This window comes from Euprymna scolopes, chromosome 16, assembly GCF_053919585.1.
Source record: "Euprymna scolopes isolate OS-2025 chromosome 16, ASM5391958v1, whole genome shotgun sequence".
NCBI classification, from domain to species: Eukaryota; Metazoa; Mollusca; class Cephalopoda; order Sepiida; family Sepiolidae; genus Euprymna; species Euprymna scolopes.
Window position 1 is genome coordinate 295,621 of NC_136497.1, and position 23,992 is coordinate 319,612.

At 38.0% G+C, this 23,992-nt stretch overlaps 1 long non-coding RNA gene across 1 annotated transcript in view; it reads left to right on the forward strand.

Moving 5' to 3' along the window:
• Positions 1-8,825, forward strand: part of LOC145295818 (uncharacterized) — a 30,781-nt gene extending 21,956 nt beyond the window's left edge. The window contains exon 2 of the long non-coding RNA XR_013869887.1: positions 6,121-8,825. This is a non-coding gene — a long non-coding RNA (uncharacterized LOC145295818). The remainder of the gene's footprint in view (positions 1-6,120) is intronic.
• Positions 8,826-23,992: the final 15,167 nt, after the last annotated feature.

Consider the following 23,992-nt stretch of genomic DNA (forward strand, 5'->3'; position numbering starts at 1 on the left):
ACCTTTTAATAACCTCACCATGTTATTAAGTGACCTTTTTCTTTAAAATGATACCATTTTTATATACTTAGAGACTCACAATATGAAGTGCAACAAATTTGAAAAACATCAACATTTTTTTTGTGTAAAAAATAAAGCGACATTTACCAAAATTAGAGGCATAACTTGAAAAATCCTGAAAAAAAAACTATTAAGACACAAGAAAAAGAATTATATATCTATAAAGACAAAAGATTAAATTTTATTTAAATCAAAACCATATCAAAATAACCCAAAAAACAAACGAGATATCGCAAGTTGAAGTTAAGGGAAATTTTACTTTATTTACTAGTTTTCGCACCTAAACTAGGCCAGTTTGTGATACCTACTTGTAGATTTTTATTTTCTCTTATCATTTTTTTCGGTTCCCTCAAAACTTAGAATTAACTAAAAGTCATAGGTTTTTCTTTCTGAATTATCATGGTTGTAAATGGTTTAAAGTCACCCCGCAATCCTGTAATGGAACTAAACAACAAAATTTTAAAAGATAAAATGAACAAAAGAAACACAGAATGGCTTATCTGTGGAATTGGAACTAACTGGAGATATAAATAGCAATTGAAGAATTATCTTATCTCTTAACATCTTTGTCAGAATTAATTTTAATTTGACTTTGACCTGTGAAATACCCGGCTCAATATGATCTCCCACTGAGAGAAGGACTTTTGATAATTGCGTCTTTCCTCAGTCGCTCCTACTGACAAATTCAAATGACCTCTTAATAAAGCATGTATTCACTTATGTCATGGTGTGATACTATGGAATCTCTTCTCTAAAACAAGACTATAGAAAATAAGATTAATAGAAAAACGATGTTGGATGCACCAAGAAACACAAAAGCCATCTAAAATATAATTTTTAATCAATGTGTGGCGATTACTGCAACAAATGACTAGGTATAGAGCTTAATATATTTAGTGTTAGTTTACAGACCGTTGCAGAGTGGGAGTGAATTTGGAAACAGCTGATTACAGTTTACAGACATGGTGTTACAAAATTGCTGTCATGTCAGACACATAAATAATGGTTTTTGTCTGACTTTGTTTCCATATTAAACCCCGGTTCCTTGCCATATTCTCATTCTAGAGTCTGGTTTGGAAAAAGTCTCCCCATTTTTGTCTGATTTCGATAAGTTTTGTTTAAATTGCCAATTTTTTGTACCGTAAAAAAAAGATCTGCATGCTATTTCCCTTATCTGTACATGGACCAGATATTCTTTGTTCTATATAAATGGGAATTATAGTCATCTGTTCTCACTTACTTTTTTTTTGATTATTTTGATTACTGTTCTCATCTTGAATGTTTTTTCACATTTCTTGTCAAACTAAAGAATATTTCGATTAAAATTGAGAATCTGTACTGAATTTGGTAAAATCTACTTATAAGTTATGCTCTTCTGCAGGTTGAATAATCAGTCCTCAGTGTGGACGACCTTCAAGATACAATTACAAATTCCTTAGAGTTTTTACCAAATCATGGATGACAGAATGAGAGCATGAATAAAATAAATGGTTCTGTGCAAAATTCTATACAGATTACCGAGTTTGATAGAAAGATTCCCGAGTTCAGCAAGATACACCTGAGAAGGTTAAATCAACAAAAACGGTGTGAAAATAACACTCAAGAACAGTAGTTCGAATAATTCAAATAATCTGAATTATCATTCTTTATCTTAAAGTTTCAGAAATATAATTCCTTTTTTCTATTGTAAATTTCTGTAGGGGCTAATTTTTCCTAGTCTCAATCGCCTTGGTATGTGTTATGGTAAACAATGTCTATGTACCTTTATTGCATTTATCCTCTAGTCTGGAATCACATTAAACAAGGGATATATTGATATGATCGATACTTCAATTTATAAATAAGTGTCAAAGGTTATGGGCCCAGACAATACTTGATGATAACATGCCACCATTATTTCAGCCATCTTGTATTTTTGGCTGTGTTATGAGGTTTTCTGTCATTTTATAACATGTAAGATTGAAATATCTGTTACATGGCAAGTGTTACCTGGCACATTCTGATAATAAGGGCCTGTTAGCAAAGAGCCTTGACATTTTTGTCTGGTGTTTCAGTTTGATTATGAGGGTCATATTCTCCTTCAAGAGTAACGTTGGTGTATTGGCATCTGAAATAGGATGATTAATCAAAGGATAGCAGTGACAAAAAAACATATTTAGAGTTCACAGACAGTTTAGAAGTTGGAGTGAGTTTACAAACAGTCTTTTTTTTTTTTTTTTTTTTTTTTTTTATTACATTTTCACCCCAAACAAGGCACATTGCCACTTTGGTGTAGGGGGCTACTATCAGGGAAACATCTACTGGGGTACTATGTAGGGATTAGGGCAGCAAGATGTTGGTTCACGTTGCACTTGAACTTATGCGTATCAGTACAGTTGGGGAAGCAGTGACCTGGAAAGGAATTCCAAAGTCTAGCAGTTCTGGGGAAGAAACTACTGGAGTAGAAAGATCTTTTACATCTAGGGATCTCTACAGTGTGGGGGTGGGATTTTGCAGCTTGTCGGGTCTGTCGAGGGTGTTCACGTCGTGGGGGCACAAGTGCTTGCAGTTCTTCAGAGCATTCGCCATTATAATACTTGTAGAACAGGCAGAGGGATGCAATGTTTTGACGATGGGACAGAGGCTGAAGCTTAGATGCCAGTTTAGGGCCTATCAGATTTGCGACTCTCTTTTGAACCCTGTCAAGGAGCGAGAGACTAGTAGCCGATGCACCAGCCCAAATATGACAGCAATACTCCATACATGGGCGAATAGTGGCCTTATAGAGGTACAGGATACTTTCGGGTGTTAGAAGTTTTCTAGCACGGTAGAGAGCCCACCTTCCTTGCAGCGGCCCTGGCAATGCCCTCGATGTAATTGTTCCAACTCATGTTTCCTGTGAACGTTAGGCCAAGGAGCTTGAGAGACGTACTCTCAGATAAAGAGTCGTTGGCCATTGCTATAGGTGGTAGAGAAGGTTTCTTGTAATTATTGAATGAAACCAGTTTTGTCTTGGCGGCATTGAACGTGACCATCCATTTTTGTCCCCATTCCACTACTGATTGGAGATCATCCTCTAGTGTTTCTGCCATTACTTTAGATATATGTTCATTTGTTTTCCTGTCGTGCCTGCTATAGAGTGTGGTGTCATCAGCATATATACCCATCTCAGAGACAATTTTGTCGGGGAGGTCATTTATGAATATCAGGAACAGCAGAGGTCAAGGATAGATCCCTGGGGCACTCCCACATTTATATCATATTGTTTAGATGTACGACCGTCGAGGACAACCTGGATTTTTCTCTTATCTAAGAAGGATTTAATTATGTTAAGCATTCTACCAGTGATACCGTATGATCTAATCTACCTGAGGAGACCCTCATGCCATACCCTGTCAAAAGCCTTAGATATATCTAGAGCTACCGCTCTGCCCTCTCCCGCTTTGTCCAGTAAATGGTATATGCGTTCAGAGATTACAGTGAGGATGTCTGCCGTGGAATGGGCTTGTCTAAATCCATATTGTTGGTCGGTCAGAAGTTTAGCATCTGTAAGGTGCTGGACTAGAGCATGGTTAATTAAGGTCTCAAATATTTTGGCAAAAAGTGGGAGGAGGCTAATAGGGCGATAATTTAATGAGTCAGTTCTTTCACCAGAATTCTTGAATACTGGTACCACAGAAGCAGTTTTCCAACAGCCCGGAAAGCAAGATTCATTAAGGCATTTGTTGTAGAGTTTGGAGAGAACTGGAGCTACTTCAGTTGAGCACTTTTTTAATAGCACAGCTGGGATGAGGTCGGGTCCACATGCTTTTGAAGTGTCAAGGTTTGAATTGACAGCAATTGACAACAATTTACAGTTATAATATCTAGTTTTAAGGTTCTGCTGGGGGATATATACAATGCGACATAATTTAATGTGTAAATATCTCCACTAGATCATCTGTAAAATATTAAATATCAAAAATATCAGCAGTTCTAGGAACATATACCGAAAAAACAATTTGCAATTTCCGCAGTTTCATACTTAGAAAATGGAGGTGTTAAACCTGATATAGTGATATGGGTCGAGAGAAAAGAAGCAACTCTAGTAAAAGTTAGTGTACACAGTGATGCTGAATTAACTAGAGCTGAGAGGAAGAAGATAAAGAAAAACAAAGGTTTATGTATGACATGAAAAGAAACTTGAATATTTGGAAGATCTCAATCATTCCAGTAATTTTAGGAGACACCAAATTCATGAAAAAGAATCCTAAAGCTATCAAGCGAAAAATAAAATGGGTAAACCAAGTGCAAGAGAAATACAAACCATTGCTCTTAGAATAACGGTTAAAATCTTTAAAAAGATCTCTCATTTAGAATGTTTGAGATAGTGTGTAAATCTTTGGTATCCAGTACGATCCCCCATCTTCAGCAAAAATAAAATAAGAAAATGAGAAAAAGATAAAAAAGCTTCAAAATATTCCATTAAATCATTAACTCTGCTTTTACTTTACTTAATGATAAAAATTACTAATCTTATCCTACTATGTTCTTTTGCAACAACTTGGTATTGTACAATCTTAGCATTTAAATCAGATGCAACAAAAGGTCGACTATGACCAACAGCCCAAATGAAAAGACTGTGTTCAGTGGGTGCTTCGTTTGCTCACAAACTAAAACCATAATGTGGCTTCTATCCAGAGTGTTACTTGCAAGTGTTTCAATGCAAAACAGTAGTTTTTGTGTCAATATGTAACAATGGATGAACTTCGATGTACCACTTCGGAATGAAGTCCGCAATCAGCTGATTGGCAATATAAGTAACTAAATCACAAGGATCAGCATGCAACATTTGGCCTGTGTTTTTGAATGAACAAAATACCTTGGTCATTGATTATATTGAGAAAGGAAGAAACATTAGTAATGCGTTTGAAAGTAGAAATTGCAAAAGAATGGTCTCAAATAAAGAAAAGTGATTTTTATGAAGCCAATTTATGAAGCCAATGCTCTCTATCATAAACACTAACAAAAACACATGATCATTAAACTCTAAAATTAAAAATAAGATTCAACTTTTTTCTGATTATTTAATTTAGAACGATCCTTAACCTTAACTGAACTGCTACCATTCTATCCAGTGAGTTTGTTTCGCATTGCTCTTTTCTGCTAGCTGACATCTTGAGTCAATGATGTGCATTGGCAACCCATCTAGCCCGTCTTGAGAAGTAGGAGCTATTTACAATTAGTAGGAACTCCTCTAACTTATCCTGAAGGCATAGCAAAAGGGAGAGATGACATCAAAGGTCATCGATTGGGATAAGTATTGTAGTTTAGTGTCATTAAAGGAGTTGCAGTTTTGGCTGACTCTTCCTTGCATCACTCGCCTCCACTCATGTCTGATTCTGCTGCCGCAATGTCTCCCCTTCATAATGGCAGGTGTCCACTTTTCCTTTCATAAAGAGAGGGCAGACCTATGGCTGGCATGTCATCGTTTCACTTCATCAAAATTAATAAATATGAAATATTCTATAATTGCTACAATATTGTGATCAACATATGTTTGCTTATTGTAGAGAAAGTATGTATTTTATTTCAGATGTGCAGATTTGTGAGCATATTTCTTTATTCCAGGATACAATTGTGTAATACTAAAGCTGAGTCTTTTTTGCTTTTGTTCTGAACATAGTATATATTTTCAAAATTATTTGTGATGCATAAAGTTATTCGTAGGATAGATTTCAAACACTTAGAAACCAATTGAATTTGTCTGCTAATAGAGAAATATATTTGTAGAAAAGTTGCTATCATAGAACAAATTATTGTCTTTCTGGTGTTGTTATATTAACAAAGTTCCAGTCAGTCAGGCAGGTGTTCTTCGGCCTTTTTCAATTGTTTTTGTAATAAAAAACTGTAGCCTTTCATGTAGTCTACTGTGATAACCTCTCAGAATTATAACATCTCATAATTAACACCTTTATCCTTATGAACTATATACTGGAATTTATGAGTGTATGAACATTCTAAATTCATGATGATAAATATTGATTCTTGTATATGTAGCAAAGTGTAAATAATGGATTTAAATTATTGTTTCTTTTACAGATGTTCCCGTTTTCCTGTCTGATGAATTTTACTGAATCTAAATTTTCTGATCAAATAAAAGTGAATGTAATAAACAGCAAAGAAGAATGACAGTTTACCTAAATAACAAAATACAAAGAATTCCTTGAAAAACTATTTTGGCAGGAAATGTGAGTGCTGTAAGTGGATTTAATAGAGAAAATACGAATTGGACAAAAAGCACAATGTTGCAAAATTTATGCATGTTTGTATACAGGGAATAGCAACTTTGAATCTTACATTCAAGCTAACATTGGTAATGCTCATTCTTTCAATCTATCCTTTCATATTCAAGTGATACTTGAGTTGTTGTTTCATTTTAAAGAAGAAAAAATCGATGTTTTTATTACACAAAAAATATTTTAAAAACTTTAAATAATGTTATATGTGTGTGTGTGGCCATATAACAGAGAAAGCATATAAGTAAGCAGATGACCTTATAAGAATAATAAGATTAAAACAGGGATATATTTTGATCTAATATATTTCGTCTTTTTGAAGGTTGTATGAAGAACTCATATACAAGTAACAACATTAAAGCAGAAAGCACTCATTCTTAGTCATTAGGTTATAACTTTTGGCTCGTTTTAATAGGTTAACACATTTAATTTACATATATCTTTCTAATGATCTTTTTTCTAATCATCTTTTCCATAGAAAAATGTTAGTTTTAGTATTTGTGATATTTTACTTGGAAATGATGTTAGCTATCCATTTGTTGTTCAATTTTATAGAGATTACTTGAAGAATCAATCTTGAAAGAAATCAATATTTTATAAGAATCTATTTAGTTAGCATTTAAAATTTCAAAATGTCTTGCAGCAAAAATAAATAAGTGACAAATTCATGTTGATTAACAATCTTTCTCTTTTAATCGGGTTTGAAGGGATATGAACTCAAAAGCTGAGATTAGGGGATTTCAATTAAATGTTTTCATAACTTTAATTATTGTCTTGCCTTACAAATACTGTGAATTAGTTGTAGATTTAGAATGTAATAATTTTCTTTAATTTTAAATGAAATTCCCTTTGTTTTTCATTCTACTTCGGTGTAAGTTCTCAGAAATCATGGGGCTTCTTTCTGACACTTGGGCTCTACAAATAAGTTAGTAAAGAAGTGAAAAAACATCAATTCAAACTCTCTAGTGGGTCATTCAAATTTTCAGGCTGACATTCAGGAATGTCAGATAAAAAATTATAATTTTAATTTTTTCCTTTTCCTTGCATATTTTATCAACTTGAATTTATAAATTTAAATTATTTCTGTGTTAAAATAAAACAATGAGGTCTGATAAAACAAAGAATAAAAAAATATTAGGTTTTGTCATTTCAAATGTCTCCAAACTTGAAATGCAACATTTCACCAAAGAGAAACTATTGTAGTAGAAAAGTATGATAACTCAAACCTTGAACACCCAAAGTAATTAAGAAACTAAAATCTTATTCATCATGTCATGTGTTTCTAAACTGACAAGTGTAATGCAGAATCTCACTAAAGAAAAACAAAATTCTAGAAAAGTATTTAACTCTTCTTTCAATGATGATTCAACTTTGGTAAAAAATGCTAGGGAAAAACATTATTCTTGTGAAATCTGTGGTCTTTCTGTCGCAAATAAATCAAACCTTTTGAGACATATTCGAACACACACAGGCTAAAAACCATATTCTTGTATAGGTGTAATTCTTGTTTTAGTGATAAAGGAAATTTAGCTGAACACAGACAAACATACACTGGGGCTGAGAGAACTTAAATGCCTACTAGACACTGTCCTCGAATGTCTAAGGTCTCTCTGTACAGGGGTTTGTCAGAACAACCTGGCATGAGGATACTTTTTCCATAGAAGTAAACCCTGATCAAATATTCAAAATCACATAGTATTCGCTGCCCACATACAGATCTCCTCACTATGACTAACTCACATTAGCTTTTACGAGGAATGGTGCACCTTCTCCAAGTGATGTTACCTAAAGTAATAACACGAAGCTGGATACTCCACCAGACAAGATAAATTCTTGTCCTGGAATCCAGTAAGACCAAAATGAAAGATATACTACAATGTATGAAAACGGTTAATTGGGGAGAGGAAAATTATGTTCTCAATTTCTTTACTAACTCAGTGTTTGAGAAATAAAGAACTTTAATGTAACATTTGAATATCTATGTATCTCATATAGAGTTCAAGTGTTAACCCCTGGTTGTGGGCCCCTTGATTTCTGAGAACTTTGACTGAAGTAAAATAAAACAAAAATAGAAAGATACATAAAAGACAAGGTCATCAAAACAGATATTGTAATATGGAACAAGCCCGAAAGAACTGTGCTCATTATCGATGTCACAGTCCCAAATGACTTTGGCCTTAATAGAGCCAAACGGGAAAATATAACAAAATATCAGGACCTAAAAAATGATCTAAAAACCACATGGTCTCTGAAAGAAATAAACATTATACTGGTTGTGATAGGAACAACTAGTTTAATAAAAAAGAACCTTCAGAAATACTTAGAAGCAATCCCTGGAAGATCAAACTGTAACGAAATACAAATAGCAGCCATAAAGGGAACAGCCTCTATTTTTAAAAGAGCCCTCGGATATAAATTTAAATCATAACAGAATCAAGTGTTAGCTCCAGTAGAGAGCCCCTTGATATCTTAAAACTTACTGAAGTTAAATAAAAAAAAGAAAGAAAATTGCATTTAAAGAGATGATTAGAACCTTAAGGAGATGTATGAGATAGTGAGTGAATGTCTGGCATCCGGTTGGATGTCGGTCACCAGCTAGAACAAAATAAGAAAAATGAAAGCAAAAGAGAATAGTCACAGCTTAATTTATTTAGAAAAAGTCATTAGCTTGTACAAATGTATAATTATAGAAACACATACACACACTTGAAGCAACCCATAGTCTTATAAAGCATGTGATTCTTCATAGAACTCATTATTTACATTTATGCAATCACTCACAAAAAAACAGATTTCTGTACAATATAGCAAAATTTTGGTAGCCTTTACATGCCATCATAAGCCATATTCAGAAAATGAACGATAACATATGAGTTGGAAATTTTGTGGCGGATCGACTCCTCTCTCTACACACTTAATTTAAGCCATCTTACTGTGATGTGCTTACTTCCTCTTTAAACATTAATCAAATTTATTATGTATATGAAAACATTGTTAGTATTAAAACAAAAACATTGGTCATCATGTTTATTATAAAAAAATGAATAAACTATGACCATAAGTGAAAATATTTGCATCATCACCAACTTTTTAAAAAACTCAGCTTGATTGATTTTTCTGCTTAATAAGACAAAAGAAAAATTAAGTATTGTGTTTTGGAGCTGTAAATTAAGGGTTACTATGAACAGTTTGGAAAAAAAGAAGATCAAGAACCAAAAGGAAATTTAACACTATGTGAAAAATGGTGTTGTTAAAAACAATGAAATATGAAAGATTATTGAACACAAAAGCCAACTGACATAACAAGATAAACTAAGATAGAATAACCAAGAGACTATGGAAACTTAAACTGCTAAAATAAATGGCATAATATGCCCCTTCTACTTCCCCTAAACATGATGCCACCAGTACTGATTGCTTCCATAAAAGTATATGTGTACAATTAAGAAAGACAGAAGTGCACTTCCACGGGAGTGGCATTTAGAGTACTGGAATCCTGAGATTTTTACTGCCGTCCACATTCCACAGAAAACCAATAGCCGATATCAGTGAGATATAAATGGCTAATGGCTAATGTAAAAATGGAAATATATTTGCAATGGTGACTGAAAGAAGTGGAAACTCCAAGGAATCTTTTGATCATCAACATATTGCATTAAATTGTTTCATGAAAGATTGCATGAAAGTAAACACTCTTTTTTGTTGGCTCCTCACTTTTGAAATGATATAAGTTTATAAATATTAAAAATTTAATTTTTCTTATAATGAAATTAGATCAAATTGTTAAAATGATTATATGAATCAACGCAACCAAACAATAAATGTTTACCAACCTAATCTTCAACTAACTTCTTGAATTTTTAAGATGAGGATTGATAATTTGTATTATTTAGATTATTCGGACTACTGTTTTCATCTACTATGTCACTGTCCCATTGACCATTGTACACTTATAAACCCTTATCCTCGAGTGGACTCTGGGCCTTGATAAGTGGTGACTCCTTGGTAAAAAAACAAACTAACTTCTTGAATTATTGAGATGAGGATTCATAATGTGTATTATTTAGATTATTCAGACTACTGTTCTTATCTAAGGTAAATGAACCTCCGAACTTCTTCAGCTGTATCGTGCTGAACCGGAAAATGTTTCTGTCAAACTCCGGCATCATCATGGAATTTGAAATGATATGCTTCATTTAATCCATGGGGTTCATGTAGTGGATAAAGTATTTAGTTAAATCCAGTTATAAGTAAGTTATAAGAAGGTTCAATCCTTAGCATAGGAAACATTCAATATATAATTACAAATTACGACTTCTACTCAGTCAGGATGACCAAAGTATGAAAATAATACTCCAGTAGTCTGAACAATCCAAATAATGTCCAATGCCTATTGTCCAAGATTTTGTTTATTGTTTTGTTCATTTCTACTCTTTTTATTTATTCCAGTTTTTCATTGTTCTGTCTCTTTTTTTATTTGTTTTTAATTGTTATTTTTATTTATGTAAAGGGATCTATAGAAGAATTAGCAGTAATCAAAATGAGAAATAGAGAGCTTACCTCGGATACATCTGTTTTGGGCTGAGCGAAAGAGAGAGTTCCAAGATAGCATCCATGGGCTTTTATTAGCGTTTACCCAATGTAATTATCGTTGAATCACGTCTGCTCTCGCGCGATTATGCAAATATGTCGTTCCCGGCCACTATAAAGGCAGGACACTGGAAAGGAGAGGGAGCGTTCTGCAGATTGTGTGTAGGTGATTCTGGTGAGTAGATTCTGCTTGTTACGATCCACGTGTCTGCGAGAAGCGAGTTTTTGTTCCGTCTGTTTTTAGTTGTATTTTTTTTTGTTTGTTTTGCCTACTAGATTTTTGTTTCAAGCTATTTCGGCCCGACTATGGCGAAGGTGCATATAAGCAGCGATATTATCAAGCCGTTCTCTGGCGAGGGAGACATTGTAGCGTGGCTGAAAAAAGTGAGACTTGTCGCACAACTTCAGCAGGTGGATGATGTAGCGAGTCTGCTACCTTTATATCTGGAAAGTGATGCACTGGCCCTCTACATGGAAATGGAGGAGGACGATTAAAGAGAAATAGACCAGATTGAGGCCCGATTAAAGGAGGCATTTACCGACGACGCGTTTGCAGCAATAAAAAATAACTATGGTTAGATGGGCTGGCGAATGTGTAGATCTTTACACCAACAAAATCAGGCAGTTGATTGGATTGGCCGGATTCACAGGAGATGGCTTAGAGAGACTCACAAAATTGACTTTCGTCACTGGATTCCCTGACGCTATCTCAATTGCTCTTCAACAGGTGCCGAACATCAAAGTCCTGACCATGGGGGAACTAATGTCGAGAGCAAGAATTTTGACGACGACTGGGGAACATAATCAGGACGTGGTTGCGGCCACACGCTCATCCAACAACCACAAGGCCCAAAATATTCCTGTTAGTGTGACCTGTTTCAAGTGCAATACGAAAGGCCACTTTGCAAAGGACTGTTGAAAACGTGGAGCACGGTGTTACCGTTGTGGTGAGAGTGGACACTGGACTCGGGAAACGAGCACGGGGAGGACGCATAAGCGCCAGTCTCCTTCCCCACCAAGATGCGAGCACGACGCTCCCAGTGATAAGCATCCATGTTGACAGGACGCGATGTTTGGCGCTTATTGATACAGGATGCTCTAGGACTATTTTACATGTAGACCAGTGTCGGTCTTGGAGAAAAACAAACGTAGATGTCAAAACGATTGGTGGAATGTCCCATGCGTGCTGCGGTGTTGGAGCGGTCTCTGTGTCCACTGACAAAGGTGTGTCTGCCAGAATCGAAGTGTTAGTGGTGCGTGGCAAACCGCTGGGGTTTGACTTACTTCTAGGGATCGACGCCATAAAAGCTCTGGGCGGTGTCATTGTCAACCCTACAGGATCAGTGCGGCTGGGCGACAGGAAAAATATTAAATGCGCAGCCATTTCTATTAATGAACCAGATTTCACCGCCACCTTTGATCATCAAAACTGAACGTGGACCGCATCGTGGAAGTGGTCTGAGGACCACGCCCCTGAAACACTACATAATCGAGTGTCAGAATACCCAGTGCCAGCAGAAATCCGTGAAGAATACACGCAGGAGCTCCGCACCTGAATAGATAATGGTTGGCTCGTGCCGTACCCAGAGGATAAATTGGGACCTCCCAAAGGCCTAATTCCCTTGATGGCTATGATGCAGCAGAACAAAGCCAAAGTGCGCCCGGTAATGGACTACCAGAAGCTAAATCATTACGTAGACACGTTTACGGCCAACGCAGATGTTGTGCGGCTAAGTTGCACAAATGGAAACAAAAAGGTGCTAACGTGTCTCTACTAGACCTCAGAAGAGCATACCTACAAGTCCGGGTCCATGAGACACTGTGGGCATACCAGACTGTGGAAATCGATGGGAAAAAATATTGCCTGACCCGTCTGGGGTTTGGTTTGAATGTGGCTCCCCTGATCATGAGAGCAATTGTCAGCAAAGTATTGTCTCAGGAAGAAGTTGTAAGCCGCGCAGCATCTGCTTACATCGATGACATTTTTGTCAACGAGGACGTGGTGCCCGCGACCCATGTAAGAGAACACCTAGTGCAGTTTAGGTTGGAGTGCAAGAACCCGGAGCGGTTGAAGACAGTGCATGGGTGCTTGGATTGGCGGTCTGGATGAAACACAGTGAACTACGGTGGAAGCAAGGAAATGCAATTCCAGAGGCTCCCAGCATTGTTACACGATGAACAATGTTTTCCCTGTGTGGTCGACTTGTCGGGCACTTTCCGGTGTGCAGTTGGCTTCATGTGGCTTGTGGATTACTTAGAAGGAGAGTAAGTTCGGTAACAAAAGGCTGGGATGATGAAGCAAGGGACGCCGTACTGCATCGTATGATGTTCGAAACCTTGTTATCTGTGCAGCAGAACGATCCGGTCCGGGGAAATTGGTGTGTGGATGGCAAAGAGCTGAATGTATGGGTCGATGCTAGCTCCCTAGCAATTGGTGCAGCCTTGGAGATGCGCGAAACTGTGTTGGAGGATGCATGTTGGCTGCGACCTGAAGGTGACTCTCAACATATCAACTTAGCCGAGCTGGATGCCGTATTGAAAGGTATCAATTTGGCTCTACAGTGGCAGAGTAAAGTGCTACATATAAAGACAGATTCTGTCTGCGTATACCATTGGGTCTCGGACACGCTAATTGGAAAGGCGCGAGTGCGCACCAAAGCAGCAAGCGAGATGCTTATTAGGAGGACTAAGCACTCTAAAGGAAAGAGTACGGGCTGACAGTGGACGTGACGCTGGTCCCATCAGCACAAAACATTGCTGACCGATTGAGACGAGTACCACAGACGTGGTTTGAGGCAATGAAAAAGAAAAACGGGCTTGACGCGATGATAGGCGCGGTTCACACCGACGAGCTGGATGAGAGTCAAATCATGGCTATTCACAAAGGTAGTGGACATCCGGAGGTGCGACGCACTACCTACTTTGTCAGAAGTTGCCCAACCATGACAAAAGCAACCATTAGAACGGTTATATGGAAATGTGAGGAATGTCAGTCCATTGATCCAGCGCCAGTCAGGTGGGAAAAGGGAAAGCTGGAAGTTAACGAGAATTGCCAAAGAATTGGAATGGATATCACGCATTATGGCACCTTCCATTTTTTAACTCTAACAGACTGTGGTCCATCGCGTTTCTCCATTTCGAGGAAATTGGCAAGGCAGGACTCGGCAAGCGTGATCCATCAGTTGGAAACAGTGTTCCTCGAGCGTGGCTCACTGCATGAAATCCTTTTAGACAATGACACAGCTTTCTGCAGCAATGCATTCCAAGCATTTGCACATAAATGGGGAGTTCACTTGCGATTCCGTTGTGCGTACGCTCCAGCCAAAAATGGCATAGCGGAGCGATGTCACCGTACAGTGAAACGAATAGCGGCTAGAATGCGCTGTCCCATACAGGAAGCTGTCTACTGGTATAACATCACACCAAGAGACGACACATCTCCCTTCACTGCACCTGCCAACAAGATTTATCGATATGAAGTTCGAGTAAAGGAGACCAATCTCGCAACTGCGTCCGCAGATCCCAAGGACAGCTCTTACCAGGTTGGAGATCGCGTGTGGGTCAAAAGACCGCAAAATCGATGTACCACGAGGTTCGGCAAGGGTGAGGTGACCAAGGTAATCAGCCCTCAATCGATTTTGGTGGACGGTGTGCCTCGCCACGTGAAAGATCTGCACCCTTGCCATTATGTTACATCAGAGGAAGAGGAAGATGGTACAATGTCTTCTGAACGAGCAGAGAGTATAATGCAGGACGATGGAGAGCCATATAATGCACATACTGAAGAAGCGGAAGGGGGACCACCCGTCTTGCCTTTACGAAGGAGTACCCGACAAAGACAGATACTGCCTCCCCCTGTCCCTACCCTGATTGTGAAACACTACCTATGGAACAGGCTGGCGGCAATAATGGTGGTAAGGAGGAAGTGCTGCCTCCAGTTCTTCGAAGAAGTACCCGACAAAGACGACTGCCCTCATGCCCTGTTCGTGATCATGAGATCAGGAGGGAGTGTAGCAGAATTAGCAGTAACCAAAATGAGAAATAGAGAGCTTACCTCGGATACGTCTGTTTTGGGCTGAGCGGAAGAGAGAGCTCCAAGATGGCGTCCATGGGCTTTTATTAGCGTTTGCCCAATGTAATTATCGTTGAATCACGTCTGCTCTCGCGCGATTATGCAAATACGTCGTTCCCGCCCACTATAAAGGCAGGACACTGGAAAGGAGAGGGAGCGTTCTGCAGATTGTGTGTAAGTGATTCTGGCGAGTAGATTGTGCTTGTTACGACCCATGTGTCTGCGAGAAGCGAGTTTTGTTCCGTCTGTTTTTAATTGTATTTTTTTTGTTTGTTTTGCCTACTACATTTTTGTTTCAGGATCTTTATTGATGTACCCTAAAATAATATTCTCGATGGAACGAACTAGAGATGTATATAAAGTTCAGTAATCTATAATAATGTTTTTGCTCAAACTTTGGTTTCAAACAGAGTTATGATCCTGTCGGCATTGCAACAGGATCGCTCAGATGTGATTAGCCATCAAATGAAAAAATAATTCAATTTAAGTAAGATTAGAAAGTGATTCAAAGTTAGGTTAAAAACGAATGTCAACGGGGCCAGAAATCAAAAAGAAACTTATAGCAATCTTATGTTTTTCAAATGTTGTAAATTATATGACTAAATTATAGAGAAATGAAACCTGAAAATATATTTTTGACAGAATGTTTTTGTTTGTGGAAGATTCAAGTGCCTCCCCTAAATAGAGACTTTTAATATTTTACAATAAAGGAAACAGCGAATTCCCAGTAACTTAAGCTCTTGAAGCAAGAAGTAAAGAGTAATGTTGCAACAGGTTGCCTTATTGCGATCTCCAAGATCATGTAGCAGACTAATATGTGTTCAACACCTCAATGGTTGTTTGAATGTCTCTCCAATGTGGCATGTAGCCGCTTTAAATATAGAAGAAAGGAGGACACGATGCGAAATCACGCGTGCTCCAAAATCTAATATATGGTGTACTAAAAAAGCCATTATTTCTCATTCTAATCCAAGTGCCTGAAAGGTAGATACACAACACACTTATAGGAACATGCCTTTTTAATGTAACATGTATATAAGCAAACCGCACACACATCCATGCATACACCTTTTAACCAACACATCAGTTATCACCCATGTGGTAACCTCCACTTTGCTCAACAGGTGGCGCTCTCAATTTCCTGTTCCATTCTCTCTCTCTTCTTTCTCTTTCCACTCGAGACATAGAGCTGACAACACGTGTTTGCCTTCAATTCAAACCTCAAATGTAAGTGGCAGGCAAATCACGTCCTTGAAAGGGTGTTTATCTTTTCTCAAGACAGCTATGAAATTCGTATAAACAAACTCTTACACACACAATGAACTTCCAACATATGCTTCGACGAACTCTTGCATATATTTATGCACGCATACACACAACGAACGTTTATCTACATGCATGCTAGTTATAAACACACAAATACTCTGTAATGTTTGTAACCTTTCTGTGTAAATAAATATTTCTTGTACATATGTAAATATATGATCCTGGTTCAGCGTGTTTTATTTCAATGTCTCAAATGTACTCATAATGTGCACTTATGTTGATTTTTTTCTTTATTAAGCTGTCCTAGTAACAACGACCTCCAACTATCCAGTTTATCAAACATGCAGCCTATTCACATAACCATTTCATATACGCAGCCTACAAAGAGGGGATCTAGCTGTACAACCGGTATACAAACTGCACACCGGGTCCCTCACACACTCCTGTCTCAAGAGATAAAAAGGAAATCACAAAATAATTTCTGTTTTTAAAGATAGTACGCTTATTCTTTCAGGTATAGGCAATTACAACAATACTAATCAATTTAAATAAAAATTTAAAAAATTGATACAATTAAAATGACAGTAAATAATTTGTTTTCATGGGACAAATTATATTTTCAGCATCAATTATTACTCCGACAAGTTAAACAAATATATTTAGCACTACACTGATAGCAGACTAATCTGCATTTAAGTCCCCATGACAGCTGCCTGAATATCCTCCATGTAACATACACCTGCCTTAATTAAAAAAAATTCACCTGAAAATGTGGATCACGTTTGCCTCAAATCTAATAACTGGCATACTAAAAAGGTCCTATTCTTTTGAATCAAATCCAGGCGCCATAGCAGATAGTTTTCGGCTTATATGAAGAGTTATCTGCATAGCCTCAATAATAAATTCAAGAGTTGAACTCAACGGATTGGTCATTGGAGCTGTTAAGGCCAAAATGTTACCCAACCCAAGCATCTTCACATTGTAGGCTTGTTGGAATAGTATTTTTTGTTAAATTTCCATAACATTTGAAACACGTCTCGTCCGTTTCAATAAACTGTACAAGACGCTGTGAAGTACTTGATTGGATAGAAAATTTGAAAAATTCAGCATGCTCATTTGAGAATTTGAAAGTATATATAGAAAGTGGATGCTACAAAAAGCCAAAAAACGACATCAGAGGACACTCTCTATTGGTTTATAAATGGGGGCGACTTAATTTTAGAACAGGTGATAAAAATAAGTAACCAGAGTTTTAGAGAGAAAGTTCAATTTTAAATAGTACATTACTTCATCACAAGGCGAACAATTCCGACAGACCCTTTAACAGATATTTATCCAAAGTAATCAGCTAATAAGCAAAAGGTTTATAGAAATGTTAATCGAGTAAAATAGCTTAGAATGTTACAGCTTTTTAAACAAAATTTAGTTTTCTCTATGCGCCTTGCACAGGGTACATGACCTACATGATTAGGTAGAGTGTTTTTCTCCACAGTAAGGACTTTCCAATTATTTCTTTAATCGTATTACACCATTTAGTTTAGTAGAAATACTGTCTCAGAATTTCTTTACTTTATTTCCTATATGAAAACCCAAAAGCTCAGCTGTCATTTTGGTTTTCCTGCGCCAAAGAAATTCTCAAATATTAAAATAGAATTTGGAAAGAAGCTTTTGTTTCCCCACGTTAAGGTATACAGGCCGACAATTTCATCATTATGTTTTGTTTATGAGTTCTTAACTATTAATTATTCTGGACTTGAACATTTGAAAGATAAAGGAAAATATAAAATAAAGTTCTTTTATGTGGCTTAAGTAACTATAATTACAATAACTTCAATGTTATTTCTTCCGCTTGTCACACCAATAATTTCCTAGGTAAGGTTGAAACTGTTGTCCAAACTTCCAACTTCCAAACTTCTGTATACGTAACGCACCTTCTCTCGACTCCAAATAAACTTCTGCTAATTCAACTTATTTCTTCGAAATACAACTTCAAAATGAACGTCCCTCTAAAAAATCAACCCTCTTTTATCTCCAACCAGGAGCATCTCATTTGTATATCGGGTGGTCACATTGCAGGCATATAAAGAGATGAGGCAGCCATTTTTGTTTCTTTCTTCTTCATTCATTTCATTCCACGACCGACCCATTAAATTATGCACACATGCTAGTTAGGTAAGTCGCACATTTCCCTACACTCCCCCCTGATCTCATGATCACACACAGGGCAGGGGGGCAGTCATCTTTGTTGGATACTTCTTCGAAGAATCGGGGGAAGCACTTTCTCATTGCCATCTTCCTCATTACCACCGTTATTGCCACCAGTCTGTTCCATTATCCCCTCTTGTGGTTCCCTATGCGGTGTTTCACAATCAGGGCAAGGCAGCAGTATCCATCTTTGTTGGGTACTCCTTCGAAGAATCGCAGGCATCACTTCCTCGGTTCCATTTTCTTCAAGATGTTCCATCATCCCCTCTCGTGGTGCTATAGGCGGTGTTTCACAATCACGGCGGGTGGGCAGTTTTCTTCTTTCTCGGGTACTTTGATGAGGAACTGGTGGTATTACTTCCTCATGTTCGTCATTCTCATCACTATTGCCATTAGTATGTTCCATCATTCCCTCATCTGGTTCTGTAGGTAGTGTTTCTATGCTCACCTATAGGAGCAGTAGGCGATCAGGATCATCCCTGAACTGTATGTGCTCTTCCTCATTATCCTCAGAATCAGAAATGACGTGGTACACCATTAATCAACATGGTCTGAGGACTTATGATTTTGTCTATTTTTCCTCTGCAAAATTTTACAGTGCACCCAGCATTTGGGGGTTTTACCCAGACACTTGATATGGTGTATTGACAATGCTAACCACTGATGGTGTGACATCAATTCCTTTTATACGCTGTTCATAGCAGTAAATCCCATTAGCTGGTGCAGTTTCTGGTGTTGCATTGTCCTTTGGTGTCCCATTATACCAGTACACAGCTTCTGGAATAGAACACTGTGTCCTGGCCGCAATTTTTTTAATGGTGCTGTGACACCACTCCGCTATACCGTTACCTTCAGGAAAATATGCACATCGGTAACGCATTCTAATCCCCCATTCCTGCATAAATTTCTGGAATTCTTGACATTGAAATGTAGTGGTGTTATCAGTCAGAATTTCCAGCGGGGCACCACCTTTAAAAAAGACAGCTCTCAACTGTCGTATAATGCTAGATGTATCCTGTCATGTCAACAGGCGCCATATCGTGAAACGTGTCAGACCACAATCTGTCAAGGTCAAAAAATGCTTACCCTCATAATGCGTTACATCCATTCCTACTCGATACCAGTTGTCCTCCACCTCAAGCTTCCCTTTTTGCCATTGGGACGGTGCCGGATCAATTCGCTGACACTCTTCACACAAGCGTATAGCTGCCTTGATTGATGCTCTTGTAGTTGAAGGACACACTCTTCAGACAAAATATGTTGTCCTCAGAATTCCGGGATGTCCACTCTGCTGATGTATTGTTCGGATCTGGTCAAGTGTTAATTGATCTGTTATGGTCGTGCATGTCTGTTGTGGAGGATCAGATCCCTGCCTCATTACATCAATCCACCTCTTTGGTACTCTAGTCAAGCTATCAGCCAAATTCTGCATTGACGAAACTAAGGTAATGTCCACCTGCAAGCTGTATTCGTCAACTATATGCTTTATTATTGCCAGTCTCCTTCATACTAACATCTCACTTGCAGGTCTAGTTTTTCCAGTCAAGGTGTCGGTCAACCAGTGGTAAACACACAACGAGTCAGTGTGTGGAGATGCACAACCTTAGCCTACCATTGCAATGCAAGATTAAGCCCTTTTAACATGGCATCAAGTTCTGCCAAATTTATATGCTGAGCATCATTTTCCGGACGAAGCCAGCACACATCTTCCACAACAGCACCCAACTATTCCAACACAACACCTGTAGCCAGTGAACTTGCGTCAACCATTGCATTCAGTTCGTTTCCAGATACTTGCCACTCACCCTGGGCAGGGTCGTTTCTATGTACTCTGGACAACATTTCAGCCATCATTTGCTGGAGAGAATCATCATCCACCATGTCGTCCCATCCTTTGGTTACTGCAGTTACTCGTCTTTTTAACACTCCTGTTGCCGATCGGAGCCATCCACAGACAGGTAGATGTCCTACTAATTTACCGCAAATAGAAAACACAATGCGTCTTGTCAATACACTGGGTAACTCTGGAATCGCACTCCCTCGCTTCCATCGCAAAGTATTGTCCTTCTCATAGACCTCTAGGCCAAACACGGGCACCCCATCCTTTAGGCGCTTAGGGTCTTTGCTTATTAACCCAAACGATTCCAGTTTTGCTTGAACCACATATGCAGACATTATATCCTCATTAACGTAGATGTCGTCAATGTAAGCTGAAGCAGCTTTTGCTGTGGTCTCATCCTGCATCAAAAAAGTTTTAATAATAGTTGTCATTATTAAGGGTGCTACGTTTAGGCCAAAACCTAAACGTGTCAAACAATATCGTTTTCCCTTGATTATCACTGTCTGAAATGGCCATATTGACTCAAGGGCACGTATCTGCAGGTAGGCGCTCTTCAAATCCAGCAGTGCTACATTACTCCCTTTCTGGCGCCACTCTCTTAGTTTAGCAGCGCACGCATTTGCATTTCCAGTGAAAGCATCAACATGTTGATTCAATCCTCGGTAATCCATTACAGGCCAAATTCTGTCTTTAGTAGGTTTTTCAACAGCCATGAGCGGAATTAATCCTTTGGGTGGTCCCATACGTTCCTGTGGGTACGGTATTAACCATCCGTTATCAATCCACATCTGAAGTTCTTCTTCATATGCAGCCCTATTCTTTGTGGAAACTGCATACTCTGGAATGGTGTTGCACAGCCGATCTGGTGCCTAGCTCATAGTCCATTTCCACTTTGCAATCCACGCCATTTCGTTGTTGTCAAACGTAGCATATAATTCCTTTTCTTCAATAGATATGGCTCTACAGACTTCTTTCCCTTCTCCAAGCATTACACCTCCAGTCGCTGTGATTATGACGCCTCCTAGTGCTTGTATTGCATCAATTCCAATCAACATGTCATAGCCAAGGGGGTTTTCTTGCTTCACCAGAATGTCAACTTTGGCTGTGTCACCTTTCTCAGAACAGATCGTGACTGTCCCTTCAACACAACATGCTCGGGATAAACCATTGATCGTCATAATACCGACTGGTTGCTCCCGCCACATCTGACAGTGATGTGCACTAACTATAAACCGGGAACACCTTGTGTCTATGAGTGCTGAACACTGCACATCGTCAATTTTAACGCCAATGTTTATTAGTGGGCAAGGGTGGCGATAGTACCTTGCCCCCAACGTCGTTTCCCGAACAGTTGCGAGATATGTGCCCAAACTTATTGCAGCGATAGCATTGTACTGTTCTCTGTGCTCGTGGATATACACACCTCCTATCACTCCGGCACTCCTTAGCAAAATGATTAGCCTCCCCACATTTATAGCACACTGGGCCTACACGCTTATTACTATCTGGGAGAGAATCTACATTGCCTCCATGCGGTTTGACTGCTGCATGTCGAATACTAGTTGCTACTGCAATTGGCTCATATTCATTACAGATGTTTCGAACTCGGGCTAATAACTCGTCTGTTGTCAATTCATCAATTAGTTACGATGCCCGCAACAGTTTGCTGATCTCCTCAGGTAAGCCTACTAAAAAGGCACAGCTTAATATCATGTCATTGACCCCACCAAATAGTACCGATAACTTTCGTAGGTCAGCTAGGTACACGTCAACCGTTTCCTTGGGGTGAAGTCGCCGGCTCGTGAACTGTTGCTATGCAACAAACGAATCAGTACCAAACGCTGTGTACAGTCTTTGCTTTATCTCATTCCAGTCTGGTTCATCCCCGAGTTGCTGGTAGACTGCATAGGCTCCTCCGGTTAACCTCAGAGGAATGACTGTGGCTGGTTCTTTAATTCTGCACAGTTTACAGATCTTCTCAGCCTTTTCAACCCATTCGACGACAGACAGTGGTAGATCAGTCAAACTCAGGTATCAAGCGAAAGTCGAATCTGTCCATTTTTTGCCTTTTGAGTCACCGCACACCGAGAGCCGAAATAGCTTATAATTCAATAACTTGAGTGTCATTTCTTCTGCCCGTCACACCAATAATTTCCTGGGTAAGTTTGACACTGCTGTCCACACTTCCAACTTCCAAACTTCTGTATACATAACGCACCTGCTCTCAACTCCAAACGCACTTTTGCTAATTCAACTTATTTCTTCGAAATCCAACTTCAAAATGAACGTGCTCTCTAAAAAATCAACCCTCTTTTATCTCCAACCAGGAGCATCTCATCTGCATATCAGGTAGTAACATTGCAGGCATATAAAGAGATAAGGCAGCCATTTTTGTTTCTTTCTTCTTCATTCATTTCGTTCCACGACCAACCCGTTGAAGTATGCACACGTGCTAGTTAGGTAAGTTACGCATTTCCCTACAATTTAATTTTATTTCTGCAATGTGTACCGTTGTGTTCTATTTTTTCCTATTAAACATTTTCTTGATAAATATCGACAGTTCTTAACCCACACATTAACACAGAGATGGGGCTTGTCTTTTTTCAAATTCTTTCTTAGCTATGTGTCGATATATGTGTTGTTTCCCTAACTTGTGCTTTATTTTTTACGTGTTTATTTTTAAATTGTTTGTCTGCTTTTTTTATATGCGCTCCAGCTTTGATATCCATTGAATCTTTTTAATAATTTATATTTTCTTACAATCATCCATTAACTTATGTAGGTTAGGTTTGGTTCATTTTCTAAGTTTGTTAGGACACGCCTCCTAATTTCCGCCTTTCGACCAGAAGTCAGTCTTTGCGCAAATACTAAACATGTAAACTTGTCTGCACTGAGATTTGCAAGTTTGAACTCGTCGTAATATTTATTTACCATGGCTGGCTGCATTGCAAAATGATATTCATTATTCTTTTGCAAATTCAGACATTACCAACGCTTATGGAATAAAAGAAAATCGGCTAAATAGTTCTGTAAGTAGTCCCACCGTCTCGGCGAAAGTTAATTCCAATGTTTTTCGAGGTAAAATAAAATCCACAAACTTGTTATGCTCAGCCATTTCTAGTTTCTGTAATAGTAAACGAACCTATTTATATTTTTATCTTTTTAGATTCAAATGTTAATAACTACATTTTATTTCAGTATTTAATTTATCTTTTTATTGTTTTGATTGTTTTATTTAATAATTGATTTTCTCGTCCATAAATATTGTTTATTATATCTACCAATTTGATCTTAAAGATAGCATAGACTCAACAATTATATACTCATTATAGCCCCCCCCCCCCCCGCTTTCTTTTATCTCGCAATTACTTAAAACGTTACTAGCCGAAGTTCAAAAGACTATCACGTTTTTAACGGTTAATTTTTAAAAAATGCCTTTTGAACGCTGAAGTTTTTCAAACTAAAATCCCTTCAGTTTGAGGATGGGAACTTTTTCGGGATAAGTTGTTCCGATATTAATTTATGTTAGATTCAAATTTTGATAAGTACATAAATAATGAATAAATAAATAATAACATTTTATTTCAGTATTTAATTCATATTTTTATTGTTTTATTTAATAATTGACATATTGAAGGCCTTCAATAAGGTATGGCATAAGGACCAACTTCACAAGATTTCCAGCTACGGTATTACTGGAAA